This window comes from Gossypium hirsutum, chromosome D11 (assembly GCF_007990345.1).
Source record: "Gossypium hirsutum isolate 1008001.06 chromosome D11, Gossypium_hirsutum_v2.1, whole genome shotgun sequence".
Lineage (NCBI taxonomy): Eukaryota > Viridiplantae > Streptophyta > Magnoliopsida > Malvales > Malvaceae > Gossypium > Gossypium hirsutum.
This window is the reverse complement of record NC_053447.1, coordinates 62,923,010-62,938,809: the sequence shown is the minus strand read 5'-3', so window position 1 is coordinate 62,938,809 and position 15,800 is coordinate 62,923,010.

The following is a 15,800-nucleotide window of genomic DNA, read 5'->3' as shown; positions in this document are numbered from 1 at the left end:
TAACTATAGATTGAATAGCTTACATTTAATGTGTTTTTAAAAAGAAAATCAATAAATTTTAAGAGAACTACTTTTTCTAAGACGTAGATTCAAGTGTTTATAGTTTGGACTTTGGAGATGAATTTGAAATGCAAGTCATAGTTTGAGGACTGAACTGAACATTTTTCAACGATGGTTTATGCAGCTGAGTCACGTTCACATTATATGCCATTTGGTGGAGGGTGATCAAAGAAGAGAGAAGGCCAAAAACATGGTCGTCAGCAATTCAGCACACCATGCGATGCAAACTTTGGGGATTCTGTAGTCAGAAACTTGTCTTCCAGGGAGTAAACACAGGAATAAAGAAATTTTCCATTATCTTCCCCTAGTGGTCCCAATGTCTGGGTCACCATCTATCCATCTTTTGTAAAATTCAAATTGGTGGATTTTTTGTTCTTGTAGGTTGAATTGTCCATACTCTCAATCTATTCTTCAAAATTCAGATCTGTACATGTGAAAATATAGGATCTCACGGACAATGTCTAAAAAGAAAAGAGTTATAAATTATTTAGGAGAATAATATCCTATTACTTATAAAAAACAATATTTTAATAAAAATAAATCTAAAAAATAATATTTTAATCTAAAAAAAGGGTGACCCAAAATATCAGGCCGCACTACTCTTCCTATTTTTTTACATTTTTTTTAATTTAAGGTGATTGTGGTGTAATTTTAAATTTTATATCTTTATTTTATGAAAATTAGAAGTTAGTCCATTTCTTTTAACTTATCATAATTTAATCTAAGTTTTCGATTTTAACTATTATTTTAATTTATCATAATTTGGCCTTTGTAAGTTTTCGAATTTAAAAAGTTAATCAAATTTGAAAACCTACAAAGATTAAATTATAATAAATTAAAATAAATGGATTTATTTCTAATTTCTATAAAATAGAGGTATGAAATTCAAAATAATACCACAACCATCCCAAATTAAAAAAAAAAGGGAAAAAGTCAATAAGAAAAATGGGCATCTGGCGTCACCCTTTTTTAGATTAAAGTATTGCTTTTAAATTATTATTTTATTTATTTTATTAAAATATTATATTTTATAGGTGATGCCATCGACAGGTTGACAAACACCTAATTTTATTATAGAAAACATATCATTCTCGTAAATAATTTATAACATGTCACAATATCATTTTTTTTTGTATTATCTAAGTAAAAACCCTTAATACTAACTTATACATATTTTATCCTGCTTCATGTTCGGTTAATTATTAATGATTTTTAATTAAATTATAAAGTAAATATTAAAATATTAAAATATAGTTGAGTTTTTGCACTATTTGTATATTTGTAATTTAATCTTTATACTTTTATTTTTAAAAATTTAATCCCTCTATTTTTAAATTTTAAAATTTTAAATTCAATTATTAACGTGATTAAAATCTTCTATTAAAATTGACGATTTTACTATATACTGCAAAAAAGAAAAAGAAAAGAGGAAGTTAATTCACGTGTGAACCAAGGAAAATCCAAAGGACCTCTCTTTTTCTATGGATTAATATATAATTAATGACATAATTTATTAATTTTAACGTATGGGATTTATGTTATAATCTTAAAAGATTACTTGCCTTTCATGGTATTTTATCATGAAAATATATATATGAAGGTATAAATCTTAAAAAGAACATGTCAATTTAATTAAACATTAAGTTTTAAGAATTTTTTTCAAAAATTTGGAGAGAACGAAGCTTAATTAACTTTCATTAGACTTATTTATGGGCCGGGAAGCTCACCTGATCCGATAGGCCTGACATGACTAAATTCGGACTTAGATGAAGATTTTTATATCTCAAGCTAACCTGATTTGACATTTAATTTAAATAAAAAATATTTTTAAAATTTAATTTATTATAAAAATATATAAATATTAATATAAAATATTTTATAAATTTGCCAACAGTAAAATAAAAAAAATTTGGAACCTAGTGGAGGCTTGACCCTAACCAACCCATTAATAGTTCTAAACTCTCATTTCTATTGACCCTGAATAAAAATTTGGTTTTTTTAAAAAGGTACAATAACAAATTTAGCCCTCAATGTTTGTATTTTCTATCAATTCAACACTTGCTTCTTTTTATTTTAACTAAATTTGAGCATTAAACGTTTAAAAAGAGTTAAATTACTTTTTTTAAAATTATGTTGACTAAAACATTAATTTTTTAATGAAATTGACACGACAACCCGCGTGTCAATCCACGTGAACAATCTGACATGACAATAGTTATCTTATATACCACGTCAACAAATAATTTAAAATTATGAAAAAATTTCAAAAGAAAATCTCGACTCAAAAAAATTATAAAATTTTCATAAAAATTAAAAAAGAAGAAGCATGAAATGCACTTTGACTGCTACAGGAGTTGCTGTATTTAAAATTTTAATTTTTTAATTAATATTTTTATTAAAAAATTTAATTTAACTCTTTTTAAAAATAATAATAATTAAATCTAACTCTTTTTAAAAGATTAAGAGCTAAATTTAATTAAAAATTATATTAACAAAAAAACTATAAACGTTAATAAGTAAAACTTGGAGTCAGAAAATATCAAGTTGTAGTTTCCTATTTTCTACGCTACCAAGCAAAACTATGACTAGCTGTTAAATAAAATCTCCTTGTCAACAAATTTGCAGTTGATGAAACCAAAGATGCTACTGCGGACTGCCGGCTCCAACCACCAAAGCAAACTTGGAATAGTTGAAATTGTTCAATTCACTAAACTATCCCCCAATTTATCTTGAGATTTTAAATTGGTCCTACATTTCAAAAATGTTTTAACCTAATCTTCAAAATACTAGTCTTATATTAATTAGGTCTTTTCGCCGGTTTAACCATCAATATCAGTCCATATTTCATGTATTTTAAAAAATAACATTAAAATTTAAGAGGGCTTTTTTTTTTAACACGTCATACCAAAGATGATGTTAAACATATGTTTATAATTTGACCAAGCAATGACGAAGCTAGAAATAATTTCCTGAGGGAGGGCTGGATTTGAATTATAAATTGTTGAGAGAGCTAAAATGTAAATTTATCACTATATAAACATAAAATTTTACAATATCTTGAGAAATTAAACTATAAACAATTCAATTTTAAATTTTAGAAGGGTCATAAAATTTTACAATTAAATTAATTTAAAATTTTATTGTTTTTAAAGGAAATAAAAGAGCAATTTTTCACTTTGGAGGGACCAAGGCCCTGCTTGTCCTCCTCTAATGTTGCCCTTGCAACCCATGCTGATAAGCTAAATTGGCATAAGGACGTAATTGATGTAATACTAATATTTTAAGGACTCAACTATAATATTTTAAAACTTAAAAACATTTAGCGCAGTCAACCTTGGTTGAAAAGCATCTTTGCTTTGGGATCAACTATCAAGGAAAGAAGGATATATTAGTAGTTTAATTGATCCAATTTTCAGTTTCCAACAATTATTTGAAAAATGGAAGTCCCTGCAAATGCTAAAATGCAAATAAATCGGGGGACAAAGAAATAAAAATAAAAATATGAAGATACAATGTTGAGATTCGATTCTGAACCAAGCCTTGGATTCACAAATGACTTTTTTTTTTTGATTTTATTAATATACAACCAAGCAAATTTCCAATTTTCCATTAGGGAATTATTGGTAAAAATACTATATCGGTCCCTGTACCATAATGAAGAATGCATTTAGTTTTTATACTTTTAAAAATAAACATAAAGATCCTTGTAGGTAGATAAATTAACAAGATCATATTTTTGGTAATAGTTGATAAAAAGTTGTTAACTTTATGAGATTAACTCAATTAAATGATACAGCATAAGTTTAATATATGAGGTGGCATATTCATTTACTCGATTGTAGCTGTATGTATTTAATCGATGAATAAGATATGAAATCGGGGAATTGGCATTGGTTAGGAGAGTGTTGTAAGATTAGGTTGGGGATTAGATTCTTGGTTATAACCATTACTTAAGGGATGTGTCTTTTGGATGGGTTAACTACTTTAAACAAATGAAGATATGAGAGAGTGTTGATTCATACGGATAGCATGGAAATGATTAAAGTCATTGAAGATGGGCAATCAACGGATGCAAATTCAGCCTTGGTTAGAATAACCAAACATATATTAAAATATGGAAGATTGTGGTTTCTCAAGTATGCTCCCAGGAAGAATAATCAAGTTGCCGATGGGATCGCCAAATTGATTTTTGATAATAAGGAAGGTGTCCAAATTTTTTAGGAGATTCCTAAGGAGATTTTACAATACTTAGGTTTAGATAAAGCAAATGGCTTCTTTTACTTTTAATAGTTTGATGTAAGCACTTTAAGTTGTTACATTCAAAATAAAAAGAAAAAGGACAGGATAAATGTAATAGTCAGAATTAAGGTACAAAAGATAAAAGTGAACAACTCAGTCATATCTTACATGAATGCCACATCATTTAATTAATTCCACCTCATAAAACTAATAACTGTTTTTTCCCTTCAATTGGTATAGAAATGATCATTTTGCATGTATTTCTAACGTAAGAGAATATTTTACTTGTAGAAACCAAAAATGCATTCCATGCTATAGTACAAAGACCTCTACAGAACCCTATTAGTTGGATGAAAAAGAATAAGGTACGAGAATAAGACCAAATCATTCTTCCTTTTAACAATTTTTTTGGCTTCCCCACCACCAAATGGTATATACATATGCATGTACTCAAGCTTTCCTCCATTAAAACCACCAATAGAGCTGCTCTCAGCCAAAACACTTCACCTATTCCCCAACAACAAGGATCCCTTTATATGGCCATGCATTAAATGAGAACATTGGACTTTGAAGGGATGCCATAGCCATTGATCACACAGTTAAGGGTGAGTATTTAATCAAGTCGAGTCTAATTGAGTAAAAAAATTTTAAATTAGTCGAGTTGACAAATCCTATTTTAGCAATCAAACTCAATTTGAATTTTTTTTCGAATCGAATCGAATCGAGTTAAAAATTTTCGAGTCAAATCGAGTCGAGTTAACGAATTCTATTATTTATACTTAATGTTGCATTTAGATGGACCGGTTATTTAACTAGTAGATAAATTACAAGATTATTTAACTACATGAACAATATAATGATTTTGCCTTTTAACTTAATGAGTAAACATTTATCAAAACAACGTAGTTTTGCCTTTTAACTTAATTATTTTGAATTTTAACTTTTTTAAAAAATAAACATTTATAAAAACACGTAGTTTTGTCTTTTCTTATTCAGATTTACGAATTTTCGGATAACTCGAATTGTGTAATTCATATTCGAGTTAAACCGAAAAACTTAATTTTTTTATACGAGTTAATCCAAATAACTTGATTAACTCAAATAACTCGAACTATTTAATTCAAAATTTAAATTTTTTATCGAATTTTTCGAATCGAATCGAATTTTGCTCACCCCTACACACAATTCTCAATATTTTGTCTGATGTTCAACGGAACAAGTGGGTGTAACCTTGAGGTTTCTTTCACTATTGATCTCCAGAATTTCAGTTCATGGATCCTTGCTTTAGTTACTTAGCCCTTTTCATTACATGATCGTTTTTCACTATTTCAGACATGGCCCAGTGTAATGTTGCTGCATCATGTCTCACTTTCTGTTTCAAAGTAGGGGTGAGTATTCAATCGAATCGAGTGAAAATTTTTTAAATTAATTGAGTTGACGAGTTCTATTTTAGCATTCTAACTCGATTTAAAATTTTTTCGAATCGAGTCGAATCGAATCGAGTGAAATTATTCAAGTTAAATTAAAAAATTAAACATGTCAAATTAAAATCTTATTACAGTATAACTAATTCCATGTTAGAGCACATAAAATTGAAACAATAAATATTTGAAAAAAATTCAAAGCAAAATAATAATAAAATACTTTAGTATGATAAATTTGAATAATTAATTAACTTATTTAGATTCCAAAATTATTATTCTAGAAAATTTTTAATTTTTAACTTTCTTTATATATTTTTTATATATTTATTTTTTGAAATTTTTATAAATATTTGAAAATTTGAAAATTATTTAATTTTTTTTTTGTAATTTTTGTTGAGAGAGATCAATTTGCTCATTTTCAAGCTTGACAGGAACCAAAAAATATTTATACCAATCTATTATTCAAATTATTCATGTAATTCAAATTGTAAAATTTAATTCGATTTGATCTTGAAACTCAAATAATTTGAATAACTTGATCCAATTAACTTGAGATTCAATTTTTTTTGATTTTTTTTAAATTTTACTCACCCCTATTCCAAAAATGTCATTAAACTTCAAGTTTGGAGATCAATTAATCATATAATAATAGTTCAAGGTTGTGATTAATTCCAGATTTGATTTTAATTTCATAATATTATAATTTTATTAATTAGTTTAAACTCATAATATTATTAACTATTTTATTAAAATGTCGAGGCAATTATTTTAAAAAAATATCCTTATGCATTTGATTATCGTATAAAACCTTTAATTTGATTGAAGTTTCATTTATTTTAACAAGGCTCGAATAGAGGGGAAAAATGTAAATGTACTTGAATAGTCTCTCTATTATAAGAATTTAATCAAATTCGACCTTCTATTATGAAATGGATTAATTTAGTCCATGTATTATTAAAATAATTAAATAAGATTAATGTACAAGCCCAATTTTAGCCCGGGCCTATACCAGCAAAACCAATACCAACCTATTACACCACAACCCCAATCAAACCCAACACCCAAGGCCAAACAAACCCAAACACAGAAACCAAAGTCAAACTAGGGTTTCAGCTTTTCTGAAACCCTAGCTCCTGGCCGCCGCACTCCTGTCGCATCACCAGCAGCTTCGGCCACTGCCGGATGTCCCATTGCCCCACTTGTGCCCATCAACCACCTGCAAATAAGAAAACAAGCAAAGGACATCAATAGCAGTAGCAATCAGCTATCAAAGCCGAAGAAAAATGTAACTTTCTTATTCTTTTGATTTTTGTAAAAAAAAAAACACACACACACACATATTAGCAGAAAGAAATAAAAAAAAGCAAGAAAAACATTCAAGGTGATATATTTTTCTTTTCAATTTTATAGATCTATTTCCTCTTTTTCTTTCCTTCGTTTTTTTACTCATATATGTAAACAAAAGTAGTAAATAAAAGGGGGAAGAAAGACACACCGGAGACGCCCTGTGACCGCACTGTCGGAGGGTGGTTCTCTGTCGCCTTACACGGACCGAGAGAGGGCGCAGAGATCTTTCCCTTTGGCCTTCGGTCTATAAAGGCTCGGCCTTCTTTCAGCTTTTGAAATGGGGTTCAAAAACCATTTTTATCACTCTGACCACCGCCCACGGCGGAGCCGGGGTGCTGGTGGCCGGTGGCGTTGCCGGATGGGGAAGGAGTGGAGAGAACAAAGAGAGAGTTCTCTATTTTTCTAAAAAATAGAGTGGGGAGATTGTTTTTTTTTTCTTTTTTTGACATTTATACTGGCTACAATACGGCGCCGTTTTGGGCTTGAGCATTGAGGACCAAAACGACGCCGTTTTACCTAAAAACCGAAAACCCGACCCGTTCCAGCAAAGGGATCCGCGTGTTTTTCACCTGAGGGGCTATTTGCACAATAGATCCCTCCGCCTTTGCATTTTGTACCAATATGGTCCTTTGTTTTATTTGATTTTGGCCACCAAGTTTTGGCTTTTGTTTCAATCTGGTCCAGAGACCATACGCACGGCCTTACCAGAACGGCACCGTTTGATCAATGTGGGAATATTGCCTTTTGGTCGCCCTCCTTTCGCGGGTTTCAAGTTAACCCTTTTCTTTGTTTCCATTTCTGATTTTGGCCCATAGACTTTGTTTAATTTCAAATTAGTCCCCCATTTGTTATTTTAATTAATTGTTCATCAAATTAATTGTTTTATTATTGTTATTACTTTCATACAATATCATTAATATAACTATTATTATTATTATTATTATTACCATGTGCTCATGCATATCTTTTGATTCTAAGCCTTACTATATACATGTACATGCTTATATACTCTTCATATTTTATAACTTATATATCTATATATCTATACCCATATCCTATCTCCATAAATATATATACCTATACATTTTTTATGCTTTTAAAATATACATTTTCTTGTAGATGTTTTCTATGTTTTATGACTCATGTATGTTTATATTTTTATATTAGATATTTTTACAACATATATATGTTTACATATGCACATTTACATATATCTATATACGCACTTATTTTTTTTATAAATACATGTATATAAAAATGTACTTTTGTGTACCTTTTATAATTTATATATATATGCATATTTCTATGCACGTATATGTATGCATTTGCTTACTTACTTTTTTTTTATATAAAAATTTTAAAAGATACACATATATGTATATTTTTACATTTCTATGATTTTGTGTATATACATATATATTTTTTACATTTTCATAATTTTCTTTATTTATTTCTTTATTCGTATTTACGTTATTTAGAATGAATGTTTTAATTTTATTGCTTATACGTTTGCTATTGTGTACTATATTAGTTTGTCCTTGTATTTATTTTATTTTGTAGACCTTGCTTTTATTATTTTACTTACATCATCATAATTGTCATTCCATTACGTCAATTTTTACCCAGATTAAAAAAAAATTTAAAAATATAAGTAATACTCGGTATTTAGGATTTTCGAGAGAATCGAGCCCTAACGTATTGGGTTCCGATTTCTTTCATTGAATCTAAATAATCGAGATTACTTTTTTTTAAAAAAAAACATAAAAGCTCATTTTCGAGAATTCGACACGTTGTGTCCTAACGCATTGGATATAACACGTTGTTTTCTCGAAATGAGGATTTTTTAAAAAAAATAAATAAAGGCAATATTCAATGTTTAGAATTTTGAGAAATTGTGCCCTAATGTATTGGGCCACGATTTTTTAATCTAACTTAAGCAATTGAATACCCTTTTAAATTTTATTTGTACGAGTTTTTGGACAAGCTCATTTTTGAGAAGGTGAAATATCATGCCCTAACTAATTGGGTATGACATTTTCTCTCTCCGAAATGAGAGGGTATTAACATGTAATTTGATTTATACAAGTTTTTTTTTAAACAAAGGATCGTATTTTAAAACTCTTTATAGTTTTCAATCTTTGACTCTAAGACATTAATTAATCAACTAGGTACCAATTTTGGGCGTTACGAGGGTGCTAATCCTTCCTCGTACGTAACCGACTCCCGAACCTGTTTTTCTGAATTTCGTGGACCAAAATCGTTGTTTTAATAAAATCAAATCGTTTATTAAAAACAACCACTTTTTAAGGTGATCCGATCACACCTCATCAAAAAGGATTGGTGACGACTCCCACTTTCGTTTTTATTTTTCAAAACCCAAGTCGACCCCGTTTTTGTCAAAAAATGGTGTTAACAATTAAATTGGAATAAGTTAACATTTACTATTTAACAGAATTAATATTTTAAAATTTTTTATTGTTCTGTAAATGAAATCTTTTGTTTGAAATTTAACTATAATTGAAAAAATAATTTTCAAGACATTTTTTACACGATAAATATTACCAATTACTTCAGATAGAAATAATTATAGTTAATAATATTACAAAATAAGATGATTATTAAATTATGTTAAAAATAAATTTAAAATTTCCAAACATCAAAATCACCTATAATAATAAAATTATAATGAATTGGAAATTGAAGTTTAAATTGAGAGTTAATATTTAAAACGATAATTTATACAATGAAAATTCATCATTTAAAATTAGTAAAATTATTTTTTCATTTCAAATGATGTGTCGTCATTTAATTTATTAATCGTATATAAATTTATTCGTGGTCAATATATCAAACATAAATCTCATTAACTCGATATGATTGCTTTTATGTTATCATTCTCCATTAAAAACTCAAGATCTCGTTATTGCTAAATCTTAAGTAAAATATCAATCAAATCTTATTTATTGTTGCCTGTAGCATCCTTCATCTTCATCTTTTTTTTTTTTTTTGTGCTCATTAACCATGTTCTCAAGGACCCTGTCATTGTGCTCATCTTCTTAATCACTCCATACATATCAGGTAAACAAAACTCACCTTCCAGCGTCACATATTAGGGTTCATATTGAACTCGATCTAAGGTAAAAAATAAAAGATAAGTATCCGTCTGAGTCAAATCAAATCGATTAAAAATTTTCATATAATTTATGTGATTGAGTTAAATATTCAAATAAATATATGCGTAATAAAGTAAGTCATATGCAACTTTATGTGATTCGATGATAAATCACAAATAATTGATAACATGATAGATGCAATTTTAAGTGATAATTTATTTAGTAAAAGGTGTTGATGCATGGATCAACAATTGTGAAAGAAGATAGGGTTGAGTGGTTTAATTCTCTAAGAGCAGAGAACCAGAAGCAGAGAGGAAAAGGAAGCCCCCCTTAGTACCGTGCCTTAGAATTTTATTATATAGGTCGGGTAATCGAGTTGGATTCCGGGTCTGGTTATTTTTTATTATTAATATAACAATTTGTCTCTCATCTTGTCGAAGAAGAGTTATAAAGTGACTCTTCCGAGACAAGTTTACACTTATCATGTGCGTAATTTGGGGCTTACTATATAAGTTTTAACTTGAAACCTTATTGAACAAAATTTTTTGTCTGATAGTGCGGAACAAGAGTCAAAAATTGTAATGCAGAATACTGCAAACTGTATTTCCCGTAAGAATTTGTAAATCAGCGGACTCAGAGAAACTTGTTTGATATCAGTTATGATTTTAAATCAGCGAACTGTTCGGAGGCTGCGATCCTAAATCAGCTAACCTTTATAATATCAGCTAAGAACGCAGGTTTGCGAGCTGCTATGGAGGTTACGATCTTAAACCGGTTAGCCTTTATAATATTAGCCGGGAATGTAAGTCCGTGTGCTGTTTTAGAGGCTTAAACCAGCGAGCTTTTATAATATCAATTGAGAACGTATGTCCGCGAGCTGTTTTGGAGGCTGGGATCTTAAACCGGCAAGTCTTTATAATACCAGTTGGGAGCGTTGTTTTGGAAGCTGCGATCTTAAACGAGCGAGCCTTTATAATATTAGCTGGGAGTGTAGGTCTGTGAGCTGTTTTGGAGGCTGCGATCTTAAACTGGTGAGCCTTAATAATATCAGTTGGGAATGTAGGTTAGCGAGCTGTTTTGAAGGCTGCGATCTTAAACCGGCGAGCCTTTATAATATTAGTTGGGAGTGTAGGTCCGCGAGCTATTTTGAAGTTGCAAGCTTAACTAACCTTTGATCAACAGCTGCAAGGTCAAAAGCATACGGATATCTGATTAAATAACATACATGCTGTAATTCCATATCATGATCCTGTTCTCAATCCAATTCTGTGAATAACATGCAAACTAGCATGAATTTTATGACAAAAAGCATGTGATAAATTTGCTCTAAAATACAAGTGATAAATTTAAGTCAAATACTAATGAAATGACAGGGGTTGTGAAATTCAAGTCAAGACCTGCGACAAATTAAACAACTAAAGATAACGTTTATGTATTAGATAAAACGAAAGATGATCATGAACAATAACACAAGCTTAAAATGATTGACATTGATAACAAGCTTATATATTCCAATTTTTTTTAACAGAGAATATGACTGAACAGAAGGCAGAAAAATGCATACCTATGGCTGCAGTACATTTCCACTGTACCTCTTTACATGCATTACCTTACCCCTCTTCATTAGAGAATTGGACAGTTAGGCATAAACAACATCAGGTACTGATGCAACCCACCAAGTCCTTTTGTCTGATGATTTTGGTCTCTTAGGGGAAAAAACCAAAATGACTGATCAGATTTAGAGCTCATAATGCATAAAGGCTCCAAGAGAGAGCTTGCACTTGATTAATTTTGCCATTCAGTAGCCTCATTTCACTGACAAACAAAGAAACTGTGAAGTTAGGTGTTATTAAATGGGAGAAACAAAGAAACATAATGTTCTGTTTCTGCCTAAGCAGAAAATATTCCTCTTGATCTTGGCTCTTTTATGTGCAAATGAATGACTTATCAACCATCAGCATTGCCTTGTGATTTACTGTTTCTTCGTCCAAATGGTGCCTTAAAAAGTAGCATAGCAGTTAAAAAAATTTGATTAAAAGTTGACAGTCTACTTACGATGCCTTGGCTTCCAAATGAAAGCCTCACAGTCCTTTGCATAATGAAATAAAAAGCCAACTTTATTGGTTTAATTCACGGTTTGACTTTTAAAGTATACCTGCTTTCTTATTTTGGTATCTTAATTTTTTTGTCCAAATTTGGTATTAAAGTATACTCAAATTTCCAATTTGATTTCTAAAGTGTGCCTGTCTTATATTTTTTTAGTCTATTTTTTTGTAGACATTAAATATCACGTGGTGTCATTATGTAAAAAAAAAAATTTAAATGTACGTACACATTGAAAATATAAAAAATGGACAGTTTGAACCCTTACCCCTCATATGGCATTTAAGGACACATATGCTATCATCTCTGCATAATTCAACAAGGTGCTCTCGCTCTATGAATCTCATTTTCGACTTGAGCTCTTTTCAAAGTCGAGACACAAAACCTTAATTCAAGAACAATACCAACCTATCGAGAGGTTGGAACACTTAGAAATTTTCTCTAAAAAGAATAGATCTCCTCTCAATATATGAGATATTAATTTAAAACATATATGACATTTTCACCCAACATATTATAATTTAAATAACTTGAATTATTGCATTTAATAAGTGGATAGGACATAATAGTTCAGGTTAAGTTGAGGTTTTTAACCAATGATAAATTGATTCAACATGCCATTTTAAAAAATACTATGTTATATTTTAAATTAATATTGACATACCATTTAATTAAATTTATCTCATAAAATTTAACATTTTCTTTTGTCAATTATTACAAAAGTGATTTTTTTTAACGTATACTACTCTTTCTCCCTTAGACCAAGGAAGCTGGTAAAGTTTATTAGCCAAAGAAAATGGCACAAAACAATGAAAAACATCCACAATTACAAATAAAAAAAAATTACTAATTCAATCATCATCATTGTCGAAACTATTTTTTGAAATCGACTTTTTATTTGAAAAATGAAAATAGAGTCGCCACCGATCTTTTTTATTAGGTGTGGTCGGATCACCTCGAAATATGATCATTTTAATAAAAGTTTAGATTTACTAAAACGGTGATTTTTGGTCTACGAAATTCAAGAGATGGGTTTGGGAGTCGGTTACGCACGAGGAAGGATTAGCACCCTCGTTACGTCCAAAATTGTTACCTAATTGATTACTTGATATCTTAATGTCGAAAATTAAAAACTTGAAGAGAATTTAAAACACGATCCCTTTTTGATACATTATTTAACTAAATTAATTTTTACAAAAAGGAAGCTTGTTTCAAGTTAATCCCGTAAGTTAGGACACAATGCCTTAAATCCTCGAGAACAAGAATGAATGCCATTTTGATCATCACTTAAATCTCGTTTTTATTTATTTTAAAGTAAATATTCGACTATCTTGGTTTTAGAAAAAAGTCATATTCCGTAAGTTAAGAACACGACTTTTTTAATTCCAAGATAACGAACACTACACCAAAACAGGCTTTTAGCGGCGTTTGGATAAAAACGCCGCTAAAAATTAAGCATTAGCGGCGCTTTTAAAAAAACGCCACTAAAAATGAGCATTAGCGGCGTTTTCCAAAAAGCACAGCAAAAAACCTAAGTCCAACTACGTCGTTTTTTTGAGGTTTTTGGGGCTTTAGCGGCGTTTTTTAAGAAGCGCCGCTAATGCTCTATTTTTAGCGGCGTTTATGAAGAAGCGCCGCTAATGCTCAGGGCTTTAGCGGCGTTTTTTGAAAAAGCGCCGCTAATGCTCGGATTTATCATATTAAATAATTTTTTGGGTTTTTTAAAAGTTTTTTGGATAGATTACTGAGTGTTTTTTCATTTACATATTAAATAATTTTTTATATAATCGTAAAAAGAGATTTATCACTATAGTTTAAGGTTTTTGATTTAGGGTATATGTGGTTTAGAGTTTAAGGTATAGGGGTTACTATTTTAAGGTTTTTGCAGATTTTTGTTGGTGTGGTTTGGATCCTACTGTTTCTTGATATTTTGTTGTTGGTGGTTAGAGATTTTTGTTGCTTGATAGAAATGTGTTTAACTTTGGATATTTTCATCATTTCAGGCAAGAATGATTGATTTTTATTATGGTCTGATTATGGTTTTAGTCCCGATCTGGTATCATTTTATTTTAATATAGTATAATTTGGTTACTTTAATTTTATAATATTGACGTGAAATTAAAAAAATGGTAGATATGTGAATTTATTATTCGTTAGGATTGATTGGAATCTTAGGTGTTCATGTGTAAAAGTTTCATAACTTGTTTGTTCTGTTGTTTCAGGAACTGAATATGACCCATGGTTTTGCTTGGCACTTTTAAATTTTAAATTATCTGTAACACCTTACTATTTTCTTCTTCCTATGGATACCATTACAGCTTGTAGTTGAATGTTTCTTTTAGGTGTTTCTGCCTCCAATTCGCCTTCTGTTTGTTGATTGAATTTTTTTAAGTTATTAGGTTTGGACATTGGTGCTAGGGAGAAGCGAGGAAATCCTAAAGTTGATGATGGATTCAAGGTTCCAAAAGAAAAAATCACCTGCATTGCGGCATCTGTTGATGTGGATGAGGAGTTTGAATCTTTTGGAGTTGAAGAAACTAGGAGTATTGTTACAACTAGGAGTTTGAATCTTTTGAAATATCTTTAAGATTAAAGAACTATACTAAATGCGGTCACAAAACTTATGGAGGATAGTTATAAGGGTTGGGGTTTAAGGGTTAAGGGTTTACGGTTTATGTTTTACGATTTAGGGGATAGGGGTTAGGGTTTTAGGGTTTTTATTAATTAGTTTTTTAATTTATATATTAAATAATTTCTTATATAATTGTAAAAGAGATAATATTAATTTTAATATATTAAAATTATGATTATAGTTTAAATTATTTAAGAACTTAATAGATAAATTTTATATATATTAACTGGTTTAGGATTTAAGATTTACTTGAGATTTGTTAAATGATAAAAAAATATAGAATCAATTAATACTTTTATATTTAAAAATATTTAATCTAAACCATTTGATATATTTAAATATTAGATTTAACAAAAAAATTGATAAATAAATAAAAAAAAGTAACAGATTGATATGACTAGGTAACTATCTATTTTGGATAGGACTAAATTATAACAAATAAAAATGAAATACAAAAACTAAAATCATTCCACATCGAACATCTAGCATAATAATTATATTTTAGTTAAGAAAAAATATCTCTAATAAAATGGAGATTAAATCGGAAAATAATAATATAAAATTGTGATTAACATTTCAATCTTTAATAGAAATCGTAATTAACATTGAATAATTCTAACTTAATAATTAATTGCAGCCATTTAATCATTTATTTTCTTATTAAAATATATTATATTTATTTCGAGAGTACTTGATTTTTTTTATAAAAATCCAATTTATAAAAAATAGTAATAATAAATGTTTTATAGAATCACTTAACTAAAAATTTTTAGTAGACAAAATAAAATATTTTTAACAAAGTAAAACAGAGTCGTTTTGTTTAAAATGAGATATTTTTGTGACGGTTTTATAAAAAACGCCACAAAAGATAAGCAATAGAAA